Raw genomic sequence first — 19356 nt, 5'->3', positions numbered from 1 at the left:
ATAAATAACGTACATACCTGTGGCTCAGGCACCGCGACTCCGAGGCCAGTCCATGTAGATTAAAGGTGGAGGCAGGAAACAATCTTGACAAAATGATGCTCTGCAAATGGGTGAAGATTGTTGTCTGAGGGATGTGTACATATATTTTACAGATTTTGTTGCTTATTCCATGCAGGCAGTTCTCTTTTATGCAATCTGTAATACAGAACAATGCAGATGAAAAGGCATTGTGACTCACAATATCCGAACAAGCAGAGACTCTACCAAAAGGTTATTTCAAAATGATTTATCTTATCTTGTTTTGACAAATGAGATTTCTGCTGGAAACAGCTCGAGATGTCAGGAATGTGCTCTGTACTTCCCATGGAGATTCTGGTGGTACATGTACAGAAACATGAGAATCCATGTAAGCTTCATCACAGAAATTATTAAAATGGGGGTATCATTTTTGCTTTCGAAACAGAAATGCATTGAGGTTTGTCATTTTGATACAGAAAAGACTTTTGTTGATTCTGCTATTTATGTAAAGGCTGACATATTTCAGATTATTTATAAATTACAGTATGACATAGTCCAACAATGCAGTGCGATATCAGGTCATGCGATTTACAATTCAAGCATCATCAGATGCTACTCTGAATTGTGCTGTGTTGTTTTCTATGTTTGTGCTCCCCTGTTTCCTCAGAAAGTAGCTTTTCAGGTCCTGAAGGCTGAATATCATTGATACAGATAATTGGATTTTAAGATCCAGAATCTCAGCACAAGATATTTAATGAGTTTACAGGCAGATAAATTCCCCAGAAGAAAAGCTGATTTTTGAGGAAACTCCCTAAGTTTCAGTTCTCTCTCAGGCCCAGCTTTGTCTCTTGATTATCCATTTTAGTCAGTTTAACATCCAACCCATTTCAGATAAACAGTCCTTTTTAATAAACAATACAAACCTTTATTAATATGCAAATCACACTCCTCCACTCTGTTACAAAGAAAAACACCATTTTATTTCCTCCGCTTTTTTTTCTTTGGTTCACATAAGCATCAAGGCAATCAGCAACAGGATAAAAGAATTAACTTACTGATGAGCCACTGCAGTCTAGTGACATTTAGGCAGCAAGCACCACAGGTTTGAGCCTCCGGAACCTGGATTTCTGGACTGTCGTGCATGTGCTACTACTAGTAGTGGATAAACAAACCACCTCACCTGCCACTGCAGTTCTCCTCTGCTGGGATTTCCTCCTCCATTCCCAGTGCTGACAGTCTCTCTTCACCAAGAGTTCCGCCTTTGGTCCCCCAAAATTTGTCCCCTGACTGACCTGTAGCCCACCTATCTTTGATCTCCTGATTATCTGCAGAATTAAATTCCAAAGCCTTATTTCCAAGATTCTTCAAGACTGAACTACAGTTCTTGGCCATGGCCATCCTTATTTTTTTTTTCCCCCTAAAAATGTGTTAAGTAACAGCATTTGCTTTAGACTCTTAAGTGCATCCCTCCAGTTAATTAAACCTTGTCACGTGATACTGTGTCTTACTAATCATTTTAGGTCACGCTGAAGGACTTAAATTGTGATTTAAAGCAGGTGAAGTTCTGTTTAAAATCCCCTTATTTTTAAGAGAAGGAAGGCCATTGTACCTGATGTTGACCTCTGGGGAAATAGATAAATCGATATCTGCTGGCCGAAGACTGTTATGTACATTGTCTAGCTCAGTGTGCACAAATGAAAGTTCCTCAGTAAGATCCATAAGTCTGCTTTCTCATATGTGACATTAATGAATGCAAACACTTATTATTTAAATTAATATCTTTATAAATAATTGATTCATTCTATGCATCATGAGATAATGGCGATATTTAGCAGTTTCTAAACTAAAATAGGATAGGAGAAAAGAGATTTATGAATTGAAATCAGTTAAATGGTTTCTTCGCCAGCTAGTTCTGATTCCATGCTGTTCAATCAATTCAGAGTATTACTAGCATTTTTCTCAAGAGTGCCATATATGACAACTCCCAAGCTTTGCTTTGGTGATTACTAAAAGGACACATACTAGTGTGAACCATATTTCAGCACTGCAGGAATATAAAAAATGAAGTGTTAGAAATGGTCCAGGAGGAATAGATAGCAATAAGACATCAATGTCATGTGTAAACTGATTTGTGATGAATTTTTAGAGGGCTTAATAATATGATGTTTTGATTTAGAGTGGCTTTAGAAAGTCAAAAGTCTCATACAAACATCAAAAACTTTAATGAATAAAAAATGAAATATAGTATTGCTCCTTAAATAATTGTTTGACATTTCTGATACTTCTATGGTATTGCATGTTCTCGGTTGTGTTAGTAAGCGAACATGAAATGAAACCAGCAGGTTAAAGTGACTTGTTTACTTGGCTGCTGGTGGCAGCTCTGAAGTGTGAGCTGGGAAAAGCCCCAGATCCTGATGAACTGGAGTTGGACGCAGCCATTGAGCGACCTGGGAAAAGGTTCTCTTCCTTTTTTTTAACTAACTCGGACTTTCATCCAAAATGGCTAAAGTGATGGACTGGAAGTTCGTTGGGTTGCAGCAACCCCAAGTAAGTGAAAGCAATCAGGAAATAAATCAAGATCCACATTGACTTATCATCAGTTCATTCACGTAAGAGTAGACCTGCTTTATGGCTGGAGCACAAAATAATTGCAAGTCTGATGCTTGCGAAACTTTTTTTTTTTGGTTTTGTGTCTCCAGCATGACAGATGACTGTTCTCTTAGTCACATATCCCTTTCACACTGAATGTAATCAAGAAATCACCATATATTTGTTAGAGATTTCTGCCTGTCTCGCAGTTGGAGTAGCTACTTTCTAATAGACACGTGTCGATTCTGCTGTAAGTGAGAAAAGACAGGGATAAATAACATTGCTCCCAGGGTGAGATACAAATTGCTGTGGCAGTCAAATGTGCCATTCAGAATTTTGAGTGGCAGTTCGGTGTTGGGGAGAAGTGCAAGTTCATTTGTTTTGCTCCTGGTATTGTTAATCGCTGATTGTTGAAGGTTGAAGCAGGCACGGTTTGCTTATAGAAAGGAGAATTAATCTGTGTATTTTAGGATTAGATGCTAGAAAGGAGCTTAAGGGAAAAAACTGAAGCAGTGGTCAATGAACTGTATCTAATAAGCAAAACCAAATCTGTGGATCAGCAGCTCCTCATCAAACTGAGATCTGGATGGTAAAGGAGTGCGGGTATTTAAGCCACGTGTCACTCAACAGGCTAAGGAGAACCATCGGTAGTTTGTTTTGGAGCAGAGGAGGAAAATGTACAAAAACTGGGTGTAAGAAACTTGTAATGTAAGGGACAGTGTATATTACAGGGGGTTGCAGGCCTTGCAAAAAATTGGAAAGAGAAAATAATCTTTTTGCATGTACCCCTTTTTTATTCGGGATATGTTGTTCCTGCACAGAAAGAGACAGTAAATCAGAGCTCATAGTAGTATTGCTCAGCTGTATGGTAGCCTTCTGTGTCACCTGGGTGAGTATTTGAATCTGTAACTATGGTTTGTTTGAGGTAACTTTAAAATGAAAGCAATTATAACAGAATAGTTTTACCTCCACTTCTTTATCAAGTTATTGCTTGTGTCCCTGAATGAGAAACAGTCCCAGACTATCGATGTAGGTCTGACAATGGTAATTTTAGCTTTTAAACCAAAAAAAAAGAGAAGGAACTTGAATACCAAAAATTACTGGGGAGTCTGTTTCAACTGGCAAATGTGGAGAGGATGATTAAAATAAAGAAACATTTCCTTTTGTAAACTTGCACAAAAGAATAGGAAAAAAATGTAGAAACTTTTTACATCAGTAGAAAATACCAAATACATAACAGTCCCATTTTCATGAGCCTTCTCTAGGATCCAGTTCATCTTTCCTGTCTCAATTTAGAACCTTTGTCTTATAGGAAAAATAAGTGTGTTTGTGTGTACACCTTTGTGCGTATGTAATGAGACTCTTAGCTTATCTCCTTTTTCTAAAGCTGTATCCTATTATTCACCATTTCAGTGGTCAGATGAAAGCGAAGGAACACATAAGCTTTCTTCTGCCATCTATTTTCTGGAATTTTTCAGAATCCAAAAACTCACTTTAAGACATTTGATTAAACCATCAGTCTGAAAAAAAAAAAAAGAGCATCATTTATAAAGGAAGTCAATAAACTGTTGACTTTTTGAATTTATGTTTTGTCTCCATTGCATCACCTCCAGCTCTGAATAACGCTGTGAATAGGTAAAGAGATGACTTCAGTAAAGTTATCTTGAACTTAAATCTGTATAACTTCCATCACAGCTTAAAGCCATCTGAAGGGAGCTCATATAGGTGCTCATATACCCCGAGGGGGTTGTTTCACAAAGGCAGTTGAAGCATCTGAAGTGACTATTAAAAAATAATTCTGTTTTTTTAAAAAAGATGACTCTTTATTTCCATGTTATGAATTCACAAAGTCTGACTTTCTCAAAGCCACTTTTGGGATCAAGTTGAAGACATACATCATATAAATATAAGTAGTGCTAATCTCTAACCTGTGGCATACTGCTCAGAAAAAGGAAAATGTACTGCATACTGCACTCTTATTTATTTTAACAACTCAGTGCCGCCTGTCTCTATTCAGCAGAAGAGGACGTTGCATAGAATACACTGACTTATATGGCATGTTGCCACATAGATATATTCGAGGTATGTATATATATATATATATATTAAGGATGAGAAGGAAGGAGAAGGAGAAGAGCAGGCAAGGGTTAATAAGGACAAATTGTGTTTCTTTACTTTCTTTGGATGTGCAGTAAAAAGTAATGGGTGTACCCTTAACTCCCATATCCTTCTGTGCCCCAGCCAGCAGCTGGAGAGAGCGTATCAACATCATAATTTGCTCTTGATAGTATTAAACCCCTCTACTCACACTCTTCAGTCCTCTGTTCCTTGCCACACAAACAGTGCAAAGAAATATATCACAGATATGACTTTAAATCACAGCATCTTCCAGGGCTATGCCAAGGGCAGCTTAGCTCTGCTGAGCTGGCACTTAAAAGCTCCTTTGAAGATACTTTGCCTTAACTAAGTATTTAGCCTTAACTAAGTATTTTGTCTAGTCCTATTTCATCTAGGACTGTTTAAGACCCAAAATAGTGTTCAAATGCACTGTGCAAAGAAGCCTTTGAAAAAAAAGGATTAAAATGCGAATCATTTTTAATCACACGAATGTACTTTTGCTGTCATCACAGCCCTTCCAAATAAATGTATTTCTGTGTTTAGTTTTTGTAAAGCGTATTATTTATATGATGGACATTAATAGCTACTTTTGAGTGACTTAAGATTTTGATGCAAATAATGATCTTCTCTTTCAGTGTGTTACTAAAAACGACGGGCTGCCAGGGTTTCAATAGCCCAAAGATGGATTGGGATGTAACTCCCTGTTTGACACATATGAGGCTATTTACTAGGTATTGCTCAATTAAAGCACAGAAACACTGTTAAACAAGTCTTCTCGTTTGGTGTTGCCCAGGGACAGATTTGACCACTAGCAAGAGAAACTCTGCACCCAGAACCTCACTACCAAGCTGGATTTGGCATGGATGGAAGGCAGTGATACTGGAGAGATTCTCGGATTCGTTAGCCACCCAACAGTAAATCCGTGCCTCTAAATCTCAACTTCAGGCTTCAAACTTTGGCACTTTATCTTGTCTGTTTGAAATCTTCTCAATGCAAGTAAGCCACTGTCTACCCATGACCAGATGGATGTTGTATCCAGGCTTTTTATAGTGCTTACACCACACTCCTTTTATGTATATATATAGTTACGGAAGGATACTGTTTGGAAGCACAGGGATGTATGCCAGCATCTGTGATCAAATTTCAGATGGAATAGGCCTCTATTATCATGCAAAGTTTTGTGCAATCTACTTACTCATTTGTCATCACTCAAACGTCCTCAATCCTTGAGGTAGCTACATGCTGGCCGTAAATGATTTTTGCATCTTTGACCTTTTGGGAGGCCTCTTTTTGACAAATCTTCTGTTAACACAAAGTGTTCCACAAACAGAAAAAATAACGCAGCCTGGTTTCCTACAGAATCTCATTTTAGCTTCTTTATAGCCTCTGTCCCCCATTATCGCTTCTCCACTACTCCAGATCCCCTCCATTAGAAGGAAAAGGCAGAAAATGCTGTGGCTATTTCCAAGTTCCTTTGTGCCAGCCAGCCTGCAAATGCGCCTGCTGATTGCCCAGCTGCCTGCTGCTAACAGCAGTCTGTAATACCTGAGTTTTACCTGCCTGTTCCTCAGTACAAAATTGGTTGGTCTTTTCTTCTACACCATTTTCACAAAACACTGAGATTTCTTCTTCTTTGTCAAAGTAAAGTTAGATGAAAGTGGCCAGCAGATACTGGGGTTAGTGCAGGGAAAGTGGGAAACAAGTCAACAACCAGTTTGTTACTATTATGCTGAATTATTTCCAATAGCTCTTTGTCATAGGCATCTTATTGCAAGCAGTGTGTGTCTGTGAAGGCAGAAGCTATCAAAGCTAAGGACTTATGTAACAGGGAATTTCACAGGTAGATGTATATTAAAGAAAGGAATTGCATATCCTGTAGATTGCTGCTGTTAACATCACCATTTTGCACATCAGTGTTTGTCTGCTATTTTCTCCAGCGAGAATGCATCATTTTCAATACCTTTCAAGGAGTACAGCACTAAGAACTCAACATTGTAAGCAAAATAATAAACTAATAAGGATGTAACATCACGTGGATAAAAAACTTAATGTACCCAAGGAGTGTCTCACTCAAGTTGTTTTCATTCTTCTAGAAAAACATGGTTTACAAGATGCAGCAGCATTTGAATATAAATGGTCTGCTGTTTTCTTACTATCGTGATAAATTCTAGTTAGGGAGCTAAACATTGCTAAGCCTTCTGAGAACCATTGCAAACTGCAATGCAAGGACACGTGTAAGGGCCACTGTACGTACACTGAGCAAGGTCACAGCTAAAATCCGCTCCCAGCTGTGTCGTCAGTCCCACTGGCCAATGGTGCACTACAAGAGATCTGCTCAGAAGTACCAGAGCTGGCTCACAGAAGAACAGGCAGAGGTATCAGCTCAAATTATGGATCAAGGAATCTGAGTTGGCACTCACAGCTGGTCTGGAGCTCAAACAGCTGAGGTGGGTTTCTCTGCATTCGTCTCCGTGGTTTGGGGGAAACTTCTGCCTAAACAGCTCAGGATGTTTGAATGGACTGATATTTTTCCAAATGTCATGTTCTTTAAATGCTGTTTGAAGTTGAAGCTTTACTCAGTTCCCCTTAGAATATCACTGCAAATATCACCAAGATGTTTATAAGTGTCCAGCTGCTTTATCACCTCCTGTTCCTACTCTCCCAAAACAGTGCAAGGGAAGAGGAGAAATTATTGATCAGGAAGAAGTCTTAGACCAGTTTCATGATGAATGCTCACCTCTGCAAGTGAAGGCTTAATATCCTCATGGAAGGACCAATCCTTTATTCTCTATGACTATCATGTTATATGTATTGCTGCCTGGACTGCAAACAATCACCCGCCAGCCCCCTCAAATCAAGCAAAAAATATAAAATCAGAAACACAGTTGTGAATAGATTCTTGACCGTGAACTCCAAAATATGTTTGGTCACTGGAGGCTGTGCTAATGAAAACCTCTACAAGGCACTAGATCCGAACTCAGAAATCATCACAAGTCAAGGAGTATTTCACTTGCATCTCTACCATTCTTTGGATAAAAACCTGTTTCGTTTCCAGATCTCTGATAATGCTGTTAATAATGAGGTATTCTCCATGCAGTCTCTTTCCTTAGCTAGTTCTGGGCTCTCTGATTATCTCACTGAAAGGATTAAGTGTTATTTTGGCCAATAGATTTTGCTCATATCCTCTCTTCCACTTAGACTTGTCTTTTCCTGAAAGCCCTTTGGCTGTAAAACCACATATCCGTTTCAACATCTAAAATCCTTTGTCTAGTAACGTTTGTCCTTTTTCAGTGCACCATTGTGCCCTCCATCACTAATCGTATGAGGAAAGGGATGTACAGTGAACTATTTATTAAAGAGATTCCTAAAAAGCGGAACTACTGGGAGGAGCAAAATGTGTGCCAGTGCTTGGACTTTTCTTCCTGCCTCTGCCAGATACCATCTGTCTTCTTTAGAAGGTTTGGGACGACCTGTGAGCACCACAGAGGTGATTACTGGGGAGAGAGCTGTGCTGTTGAGCTGCATGGGATAGAACTGTGCAGCAGCCTGTCACTGAACACTCCACACATACATTAGGAACAATATTACAGCATCCGGTGTATGGAATGGGAGAATAAAACAGCTGTGCTGCATGAAATATTAAGTATGTCGAATTATTACAACAAACTTTATAAATATTACTGTTAGTCTGACTGCAACCATTTTTTAATACCATGAGAAGACAGAGAGTTCTGCACGTCAGATATTATGAAAATGATACTACTGTAGAGAGCACGAGGACCAGCACCCAATTAGAACAGACAGAAACTGGCTGCAAACAAGAAAGAAACTGGCACAGCAATTCCCAAATGAGAAGGATAGTTCTCATCTCAAGATCTGCCATGTTAGCAAGAGTCCACAAAGCATTAAAGAGATATGTTTTGCAATTTTTTTGCAAAATGAAAGTTACATATCATTAGCTTTTTATGGTATTTTGAGCCCAATCAATAAACTTTACTACCTGCATCCTCTATTGGCTCATTGAAGCTAGCTGGGCTATCAGCTCTCTGTCTTGATGCACTATGGATGGGCAATCACACCTCATTTAATGACTAAAATGGACACCTTTGGTGATACTGGATTCCTCAATGAGATATGTAATTGTTCCCAGCTTATGCAGCTTTTATTGAATTATTATTGAAAACATAATTTCATGCTTGGTTAAGTGGCAAATTTAATTCATTTGCTAGCAAGATACGGTAACAAATATGACATTACCAGTATTACTTCTAAGAAAGGAGAGGAAGTTGGGTATGGCTGGCCAGCAGGTACAAATGAGCTAAGCACTTGTTGGGTGGCTTTTCTGCATTTACTCCTGATGGATTTAAAAGTGTAGGAAAAAGATTTTCCATCTAAAGTAAGTCAGTTGTGACTGAAAGTTTTCACTTAGTTGTAATATACAATTTGAGTCTTGTGGGTACACATTGCAATCCCAGTTAGTTTGGTAAAAGGGAATTGCCACTGGTCCCACTTTTTGGTGGCTTTAGGACACAGATGAATCATGGACTAGGCAAAGGACTCGTGGCTGCTTACAGGATTTCATTAATCACAACTGAAAATTTAGCAAAAGAAAAAAAAAAGATGAATACACAAAATGTATTAAAAGCCTGGTAAAAAAAAAAAGATTGAAGTTAGAATTTTCCTGGCATGGAAATGTCACTGAACAGCCAAATTTCTAAATAAAAGGAATATAAAATTTTTTAAAACCACACAGGGGAGTAGTAAAATTATAATTTCTACTGAGCAAGAATTGGCAGCCTTATTGTCAATAGCTATAAAATGCCTTCTGTGTGGAAATATTTCAGGACATTAAAGACAAAAAAAAGGTATTTGGCCCAATGCTTTTGCCTCCAATATACAATTTATGTCAGCTTTATCTTTCCATTGTTTGACACACTGGCTTTTTTCCATCTCCTCTGTAAAAAATGGCCACACAGAAGTTGGGAATTCTAGTGACCCTGGACTTCTTTTGAAATAGGTTTGTCACCATCATTGCTTTGATGTTATGCTGACCACTATTTGTATCTTTGTTATCAAACTCAGTAGCATCATAGTTGCTGCATGTCTTGATATTATTATGTTCTTAATCAAAGTAAAAATACCTGCAAAAAAGCTTTAAAGATATCTGAATTGAATTCAGCCACCTTTCTATCTCTGCCTGCTGCAGGAGGAAAAGCTACTCTTTTATATTAAAAACCCTTTGATTAATTGTTCCTGGTCTTGATATCCTTTTAGAAAAGGTCCTTTACAAGTGCATGTAGGCCTTCTCTACTGATAAATGAAGTACTCTATGTAATATCACATTTTCTCATTTAAATACTTTCTCAGTGTTCTGCTTTTTTTATTATGTTTGCAGCTGTTTCAATGCACCTTAGCTGAAGCCTTCAGAAGTAAAGTACACAGAAAAAGCCCTTTATTAGTCTTTCTGGCTTTGTCTGTCAGGATCCCTCATAATTTTCTCTGAATTCATACATCTTTCTCTGATAGTTGCACATAAGATTGCCGGTGTGGCTCTCAACAAACAAGGGTGCGTTTTAAAGGATAAGCAGAGTGCCCGTGAAATCATTGCGCTGCATTGCTATAGCTTGTCTTTCCGTTTTCATGGTCTGTGGTCCTGCTATGGATTTATTTCATCTGTGCTCGCATGCAGCTTTGATCGTTCCTGGTGCCCTTGCATCATTTGGCCTGCTTAGACTCACCGTAAAGCTTTAAACTTAAAGGATAATGCTCATGATGGGGGAAGTATACAAGGCAATAAACAGCTTTTGCAGGTGATTAAACACACTGAAGCAAAGCTGAGGCATTTGAAAACCCCAAAAGCAGTTTATTGTAAGCGTGGCAACACGTCACAAAGAGAAGCTGTGCTCAAGAAGCCACGACATTCAATAAAAGCTTTTCTTTGCCTTGTCTTGCAATGACTGGGAAGTTTTGTAGTGCTGCCTTCGTTTTGTCAAACAGATCTTCCCTTCTCATTTTTAATAGTGTGGGTGGCTTTCATTGTGTCACATGTGGTGTAACAGGAGATAGTTCCAGTGTAATTGCTTAGGATAAAAGCAGCAAATTGTCTGTCTTTGAATCGCTATGAAGCTTCTTCAGGATAGTCCTTTCCTCCTCTCCCCCGCACAAGAGGCCCCTTTATTCCCAACTCTTTTTTTTGCTCTTGCTACTACTTCCTTTGTCTATGTTTCATGATTTGGCTTTTTGTTTGTTGTTTTCTGTGGTGTAGGGGTTATTGCGTTGTTTGTTTTGTTGGGATTTTTTATTGTTGGGTTTTTTTCAATGGTATCCTCACCTCTACTTACCCCAGCACTCCAAAGTTTTCCTAACACAAACGCTTGAGGCTGAAACATTCTGCCACTTTCAGGAGGAGGTTAGAAGCAAGAGTCTTGTGAGTCACAACATTTGTAATGCTAGGGCATCTCTGTTACACAGATAGTATTGCTTCGGTAATGATGGGTTACCTAAAACTGGACAGCCTTTTTTAGCAATTACGATTTACTAAACCACATTATCACCAAGAGTATTTTCTTTAAAATGTGATGAGTCTCTTTTTTTTTTTTCTTATTCCAAGAGAGAGCCATTTGATAAACTCCTGCGGATTTCTGGGGGGCTTCCTATCGGTGAATAAAACTGCACTTGCAGCTTTACAGCCTCAAGTTACTGGCACATGTAATAGTAGTTGGACATCACCATGGTTGTTTGTGCAAGTCAGACACTTAAGTGATACTATAATTAACCGCTGGCACAAACTGTATGACAGAAAAATAAATCATAGGCCAATAACCCTCATGAAAGACTATAATTTTCTATTAATATTAATGGAAGAAAACTTACACTTTCAGGAAATATTTAATATTTTGCAGTGGTTCACAAAGACAACATTTCTGCTGTTTATTGCTGAGAATGACAGCATAGTCTTTCTCACTTATAAATTAGTCCTTAAGGCGGTATCTTCTACAAAAGGAAAATATGAAAGGAATAATAGAAGTTGGGTAACTAGCTTGGATTGAAGCCGTATGCTGTAAACCAGAACTGATCAGATAAAGCAATAGGCAGGAAAAAATCTGGTTAGCAATTCCAAGTAGTAGTTGACTGAGGTTTTTTTTTCTTTCATCTTGTTCTTTAATCATTTCTACAAGAGCAACGTGTTTTAGGGAAACTAATATTTACTCATTTATGCATACAAAAACATTCTACTGGTGTTGTCAAAAAAACCCCCGTGTACATTACATTCTTGTCTCAGATAAATATAAATCCAGTATCATTCTGGATTTGTACCAGTATTACTGAAACACAGCCCTGTCCTTGAATATCTTTATCCGTTGTGCCCTGTTAAGTTTATCTAGGCCAAATCCCGAATCGCTAAAATTATGGCTAGACAGAGAGAGGTGACGTTCCTGAGCCTCAACGAGAGGCAGCAGGAGCGTTCACATCCTGGCAGCCCCTGGGGAATTTGCAAGAACTGCATGCAGACAAATACACTGTTCGGTGTATTCTGACTCCTTGAGCAGGCAAATTCTGAGCAGACACTGGTATCCCGAGGAAGGATGCACGTCGGAAAGATGCGTCTTGTCTCCAGGCGCTGGAATACGTTCAAAGGGAACCACTCGTCCGCAGCCTGTGCCGAACCGTTTGGGGCAAACAGGCACGAGTCTGCGCCGGGCAGAGAGGGTGGAGGGCGCAAAGAGATGTCGGGCCCTGGATGTGAAACAATGCAACGGGCAGTATTTGTGTGGATGTTCTGGGAAGACACGTGTCATTTGAAAATGTGCTGAGGACTTCGACTGTCGCGTTTGGAACAGGAACTAAGACTAATGGTAGTAAACATATTGACTTTATTTGAAAAATCTCATTTCCCTCTAAAAGGAACATGACTTGTTTGTTCCTGTTTCAGGTTAGGAAAGAAGCTTTCACAGACTGATTTGGATTGTTTCTCACAAAGGTTAATCCACAAATACTGTTCTCCATTTACTCTTGTCTCGTCAGTCTATAATGAACATAAAGTAAACATGTTTAGGTAGCTTTTTATATTAATTGTATTAATATACTTTCAAATATTCACAGAATAACATGGAGAACTGATTTGAAGGAAATAGAATAGGATGCTTGTCTTTTGTAATTTTGAAATCATTTAGAGTTAACCAAGACTGGTTTTGTAAATGGATGTACTTTTTTTTGCCAAAGATGTAACATTTTTCATGCATGAATTTGACTAGCGGATTATATATAACTAAAATAATTCTTTCTTAAAGAGCAGTCAGAAAAGCCAGATGCTTTTAGTGGGAGTTTTTTGGTTGAAATAGATTCGGTGGCACTTTTTTCCCCTATTGCACTTTCCATCAAAATGCTTGTTGCTTATTTTAATTAAAAACGTGATTTCTATTATTTTCTGCATAATAGGGATGAATGTCACAGTAAAGAATGTTTCAAGAGAAATAAAGCTATTCCATTAAAACATTTTTTCTGAAACATAGAGCCATTTTCATTACAGAATTTTCAGAGGAAACTTTGTAAGAATTCTGGGACCATATTTTTAGCATAGTTACATACCTAATGAAGATTTACAAATGTTCTGAACCCTGTTTTCATCAATGGAACTTAGTACCAGAATGAGTCTGTGTCTTTCAAAATCACTTCAAGTGTCTGTTTGCATCTTAAGGACTGAATTATTTTTAACACTCTGACCCCTAGACCTCTGTGAAGTAAACGACCACTTAAGACAGTGTTTTCCTCCACTAGATTAAATAGCTTTCTAATATTGTATCTTCATCTGAATATATTTTCACTTCAGCCACAGTTAATATGAAATATACTGCATTTTGTATTTGCTGCATGAAAGGAAGATTGATTTACTTCAGGTAGCTTATAGACTATTTTATTATTCACATCAAGATCTCATCTATTCCCTCTGCATTCATATTTTATAGCACTTTAACTGATTTATTTGATTTGACCCAACACTTTGATGGCACCTTTGCCATGCAGGCTGCACACATAGAACACAAATCATTTACCTGATTCATTTCAAAACTATTAACCTTGGGTTATTTTGTGACTTTCTGGCCTTTTGGTTCTGACCAGATTAACCAGGCAAATGCAGGTAAAACACAAGTCCCTAGTCCAGGGGTAAATGCCTTATTCACTAACTTACATCATCATATTTACAGTACTGTCCAGTAGGATTGTATTCATACCAATGCAGCAAAGACTTCTGAGTTTATGCCTGAATTTGTCTAATTTCCAAAGCACCTCTTGGTGTTTGTCTGGGCTGCTGGAAACAAATCAGGTCGGGCATAAATGGTTAAATCACCACCAAAGTCAAATGGGTAATATTGGCTCTCACCCGTGTCTGAATTTGCCCATATTATGGCACAGAAAGCTGTTAGTTTATAATTTCTAATTCTCTTTAAAAAAACTCAAACAAACAAACAAAAAAAACCCACCTAAATGCTGGAGTACATTCTTCAGCCAAAATCTTTAAATCACAAGGATGAAAAACTAATGGTGACTGTGTGTTTTCTAGGTGTCTTTTTTTACAAATCTGGCTTCGCTTTAGTTTACAAACATGCTAGAACTATTTTAAATGTCACAAAAAGGTAAAATAAAGTTTCCAAATAACAGGTTATAAGTTCTCAGCCTTTTTGTAGTAGATGTGCTGAGGGTGGATGACTTATTTCTTTCTCTTTGACTGAAATGCTTTCAGCATCTGGCTTTTGCAAACGACGAAGGCCGTTCAAAATGATTGTGTCTGGGCTATGACCGAAGCTATGCGGCTGTTATATTTACAGTACAGTAGATGTCAAATAACAGTCAAAGTAATTTGGGCATCACGGGAAATAATAGGAGCGATTCTAGTGCTTTCTGTGAAAACCTTCAAATTCCCATTTCATTAAAAATTCCACTCTGCAGCTGGCAGCAGAGATTACTGGGTTTCACCATCTGTGCAGATTAATGTTTCCTAAAGGAGAATGAATGCAACAGATGAGATGGCTGGCTTTTCAGATCAAACAGAAACCCAAAGTAGAATCTCTTCCCTGACTCTTGCATCTTACACCTGTTTCCTTTTAATCACATGACTGAATTGTTTAGGACAAACAATTCCAGCTTGCCTTAAAGCTGATTAATTTTAAGATTACAGATCACCAAGATGTTTGCAGGCTTGTGACTATACAGAATTAGTGATGGGAAGAGTTAGATTTTATTACAAATTGGCTGAACACCTTTTTTAGATGTTATTCTGCTCATATCCAAGTCAAACATCTCTACCCAAACATGCACAGTGATTTAAAGGCATCACACTGTGTGCTACAGGCTGGATTTGCAGTGACAAACCAACAAGGGGAAGCACAGTTGCTTCAAGCCCACACCCCTGTTGTTTCCAGTCTCATTTCTTTCTTTTCGACCGGCCATAACTAATCTTTCCAGAGGAGCAAGCATGTGATTCATTGAAATTGCGTTTTTAATCAATCCTATGTCACTACTTATCTTACAATGTTATAATTTTCAAATTACATTAGCTTCGCTGCACACCAAACACCGAAATAAAATCTTGGCAGTGATCACTGTATTAGGATGAATCAGTAAAATTAATAGAGTTTCTAGGTTTGCCAGGAAATGGGATCATTAACTTGATTATTTCTCGAGGGCAAGAAAGGAAAGCACAATATGCAATTAGGGTGACCTTGGAACATCCACCATGTTTACCAAGGTTGGGTTTCCTGGTGTACAGACTAGTCCACCCTGAAGTACGAGACGTTTTGCTTTGTTCTGTCCATAGACAGACACTGGTGTGTGAGACAAGGCACACCGCAGCATGGTGGGCTCGGCAGCCCCCGCAGAGGTGACACAGCGGAACAGGGAGGGGACAGCCGCCTGGTGCAGAGCCCGGGATTGCCAAAGCCTCTCGTGGTGCCTGCGGAGCTCCAGGTTTGGTCTTAAAAAAGACACTCAGCCATGCGGGAGGAACGGCAGTAGCACAGGGTATTGCCATCCATATGGATTAAACATTACAAAAAACCAACACCCCAGAAACCAGTTACTAATACAAACATGAAAGTGGATAATTAAACTCACTGGCAACATTGGTCCTTGCTCTCCCTTGCATTTTCCTTTTATTGAAACCCAGCTGGTCTTTGGCTGTTGCCAGGGGTAACCAGCAGTGACATTCAAGGTCATCGATGAAAAGCAAGGCTTTTTCCCATGAATATTTTCTACTTTCTCTGAAACTTGTATCTTAGAATAGATGCCTTTAAAACAACATATTTTGGTCAGCGTAGCACTTGGGGGGTTTTTTGTTTGTTTTATTTCCATTCACTCTGCTTCTTTGGGCTGTTGTGCTCTTCTGTGTTAATTGCAACGAGCAATATCCCCAATAGCTCATTGTTCAAGTGATGCCTCTCAGAAGTGTATTACTGTGTCACCAAAGCTGCTCTGTCTTCCTCTAAGAGAGATTTGTGACACCGTAGGAATGTATTTGTAAAGCTTCCCAGAACCACCGTATCATCATGGCTGGAGTGGTACCAGCAACTCTCATCCCATTTGTGTATATTCTTCCTGAGCAGCAGCAAGTCTGCTCATTTTGCTGTTTTGCACGTTACAATTTTCTGTTCCCCTTTCTGTATCTTTGGTGATTCATTTTTATGTAGTTTTCTGCCAAGCAAATAGCTTATAGAGTTCATTAAAGCACTTTCAGAGGAATAAAGTCAAGAGTTTCATGGGAAGATAGGGAAAAATCCATTCTTTTAAATGGGAATTCTGTGGTGATTCATCATGCAGTTCTGCTTTATATGATTTTGAAGTGGTTAGGAATATGCTGTATGGTTTAAATTGGGTTTTATTCTGCTTTTATTTAACCTGTATTTGTCCATTGCTCATTCTACACTTTTTATGTAAATAAGATTCCTGATCATGGACTACAGAAAAATTAGTATTTTCAAATATGTTTGATATTGACTGTGAGTTCCGCACACATTTTTATTATTTTGTCAGCTTTCCAAACGAGTGGTTTTGTCTAAAAGATGCTGCTTAAGAGATGAATATTTGGGAATGAAGGAACCAAATTACGGCTTTGCTTAGGTGAGAGTGGTTTCTTTTGATGCAAGTGGGAGTTTCGCTTGTTTATGTGGGATATAATTTGGAAAAGTGTATTTTACATCTAGTTTGACCCAGATTTTCTTATACCATACTTCGAAAATAGAGGGAACAAGCGCAGCAGACATCAAAGTCTGTAGTGGGTACCTACCCTGACCTGGGAGCATAAGTTTCAAAGTGTTTTGCAGCCAGCAACTTGAAGGTGAAAAGACACCTGCCTGCTTACCTGGGAGGGAATTCTCTCCCAGACTCTGCACAGCTTTTTCAGAGCTGCTTAGTTGGCGTCTAAAAGCACTGGAAGTGGTTTAGGCTGGATTACAGGAGGTGCAAATGACAGTATTTACCTATTTTACATGCAGATTATGATGATTAAGAATTAATTGCTTGCGGTGTAGGTGGATAGATTTTAAAACTCACCAGAGGGCTTTACAGCTTTCCCGTGAAGCCTCCTCGACGGATAAATGTCAGACCCCGTCTTAGCAGAACAATTGTCACCGTCAGAATGTTGCCAAATGCCGGTGTGACAGCTGACAGCGCAGGCAGCTTTCCTGCATCAGAGCTGGGGACTTGAACTAAAAGAGATGTAGCTGTAGGGTGATCTGTCCCGAAACGTCACTGCACCGGGCTGTGTCAGCACAGGGATCAAACCTGCAACACAAATGGAGCGGTAGGTAAGAAGGGGCTTATACACACAACCCAGCATCCCACAGTAAGAGTTTCAGATGGATGGGATTGTCATACTTAATAGAAAATACTGTCACTATTTTATTTTTTGTACCTACATATGCATAAATTTCTCTAAGTGCTAGGGACTGAAAGGTCCCTATGAAGTATCCAGTCTGGGTTTTGAGAGAATGCAGAGAAGTTTTTCTGAAGCCCAGAGCAGCTCATCGATTCTTACAGAAACTCAGAGCGTGTAGCTTAATTGGAGGAGTGTTTGTGCTTCACTGTGGGAGTCAAGGCTGCTCTTCTCTTTTGTTTTATCTTCCCTCCTTTCTTCGTTTCACAGTCTAAATACCTGCAGTGGATTTTGAATTAATTTGCATCCTGCACCAGGTAAATGGCAGAAACTATTTCTGATGTTACTGCATTAGAACTGAGTGTTGGCAGTTTTGCAAGGAAATCTTGTCACTCCTTATTCTATCAGGAGACGCATTAGTTTCAAATATGGTTATTATATGTTACCTGTAAGGTAGCTTTTCTCTAGTGGGGCTCATCTTCCGCTCCCACCTGGCTGAGGTGGACATTTACATCTATCAAAATGTGCTTGTTTCATGCTATGAAAATTAATTAGTTGGACAATGGAGAAGAGGCTTGTTGCTTTGAATTTGTATGTGTGATAAGTCATTCCATAAGCCTTTCTTCGTGCATGAGTGTTTCTGGGATTGGGCCCAGTATTTGGAAAGTGACTGATAAATACTCTTTTTTAAAAAATATCTATGATTTCAGAACGATGGAAGTTGCTGAAATGTAAGCGCTTCTGAAAATGGTAATTCATTTATGTGTCTAGGAAATAAAAGGAACTAGCAGCTTGCGATAGTCAGAGCAACAATTCCTCTGTGCTCTTGAAATTTCTGGAAAATACACGCAGATTCTATTTTGGTTTGCTTACAGTTCTCACACACACACTTGGGATCACCGGTAACATGTGTTAGAATTACTCCCCTGGGTAAATTGTGAAAGGGTGGGTCCAACATCAATATAAACTCAATTAACTCTAGCATATTTTGATTTGCAGACAATTAATAGAAGGATATAAGGCCCAAACCACCTTTTCCTTCCTTATACAGATTATTGCATTTATTGTAATTAATTTTTCAAATGAACAATGAAATATCAGGACATGATCCATAAACATCTTATAGTTAGCTAGGAATAGAAATCAATCAAATGCTTTGCTCAGTATTACAGACTTTCAGTAGAACTTTAATTTTCCTGCAATATATCCACAGATAATTTGACACAAACTAAGCATCTTTGCTGACTTGTGAAACAAGATGTTTCCACATATCGTGCCTTTTGTGCCACTACACTCTTTTTAACAGGATTAAGAAATCGATAGTTGTACTGTCAAGGGAGTGTAAACATTTCCAAAGATACTATACGATATTTCCGTTCAGAAATTAAAAGTATGCTGACCATACTTCAGGTTAATAATGAGCTGGAATCTTTTCACATCTCTAAAATTCAGGGAAAAAATTCAGTTTAAAATACAGACCATACATGACTAATTAGAAAAAAAAAATAAACACCTATAACACGAGTTAGGCTTATTGGAAATCCCTAAAGTGCAGACATTTACTGATGTAAATCCAGGAACATATAGCTACAGTTTTACTCTGACACTGTTAGTTTACATTGTTCATTGAATTAATACAATGCTAAAAAATTCCCAGTGCAGAAACGCTTGGGCTGAGCACGTCACGTTACTGAGCCGAAAGACTTCAGCTCTGTTGAACATTCACAAACCAAACCTATTTTCTCACAGCTGAACGCCAGAAA

The 19356-nt window shown here is 38.6% G+C and overlaps 1 protein-coding gene across 1 annotated transcript in view; it reads left to right on the top strand.

Annotated features, from left to right (window-relative positions):
* Nucleotides 1-19356, top strand: part of CA10 (carbonic anhydrase 10) — a 164264-nt gene that overhangs the window by 66673 nt on the left and 78235 nt on the right. The gene's annotated exons all lie outside the window — the stretch shown is intronic.

Source organism: Caloenas nicobarica, chromosome 18 (genome assembly GCF_036013445.1).
Source record: "Caloenas nicobarica isolate bCalNic1 chromosome 18, bCalNic1.hap1, whole genome shotgun sequence".
In the NCBI taxonomy this organism is placed as follows: Eukaryota; Metazoa; Chordata; class Aves; order Columbiformes; family Columbidae; genus Caloenas; species Caloenas nicobarica.
The sequence above is the reverse complement of the archived record's forward strand: the minus strand, read 5'-3'. Positions and strand labels throughout refer to the sequence as shown.